The sequence below is a fragment of the Tupaia chinensis genome, unplaced genomic scaffold (assembly GCF_000334495.1).
Source record: "Tupaia chinensis unplaced genomic scaffold, TupChi_1.0 Scaffold129313_1, whole genome shotgun sequence".
Lineage (NCBI taxonomy): Eukaryota > Metazoa > Chordata > Mammalia > Scandentia > Tupaiidae > Tupaia > Tupaia belangeri.
In genome coordinates, this window is record NW_006189597.1 from 1 (window position 1) to 649 (window position 649).

Below are 649 nucleotides of genomic sequence, written 5' to 3' on the forward strand. Positions count from 1 at the left end.
TTTAAAATCTAAGCAGGGCAGAAATCCAGACGAAAAAGATATTTTCTCTACGTTATGTTGAGTCCAACAGCTTCTTTTCATGAACTACTTGTTAAACGCCTCAAAATACACACACTTCGCAGATATGCACATCACTGTAGCCCAGAGGCCATGCCAGTCTTCTCTGTATGGTTCCAATGTTGTCTATGTGCTGCTGAAGTGAGCACAATAAAGAAATGCTAAACTCTAATTTAAATATTCAGAGAAACGGTCTGGCATTGATACCTCACCCCCCCCCATCCTACTGTCACCCTCACAGCTCAGGATAAGTGTCCTAGAAATGGCAGGGACTTTGTTAAGGCCCTGGCAGAAGTGGCCCACCTAGGAAGTTTGAAAATGTTCAACTAGAACAAGAAATAGCTCATAGCAAGTGACGCGTTGTTGTTAGTCTTTCATGAGCAGGCATTAGTTGCTGAGAGTTTATATTTGAATGTGGTAAAATGTGCTCGTCCCCAAAAGCAATGAAATCTACATAGAGATTTTATGTCTCAATCTGTATTAATTTGGAAAATATAATTTTTTTATGAGTCATATTCTGATTGACTGGAAGGATACCAAAATATTACTATTAAAATGATATCTAAGGGCCAGCAGATGGCATAATGGTTAC

The 649-nt window shown here is 39.1% G+C and overlaps 1 non-coding gene across 1 annotated transcript; it reads right to left on the reverse strand.

Moving 5' to 3' along the window:
* Nucleotides 1–100: 100 nt before the first annotated feature.
* LOC114010112 (U6 spliceosomal RNA) lies at nucleotides 101–206 on the reverse strand. Its single transcript, XR_003551492.1, has one exon. It is a non-coding gene; the product is annotated as a U6 spliceosomal RNA (small nuclear RNA).
* Between the last annotated feature and the right edge of the window lie 443 nt (nucleotides 207–649).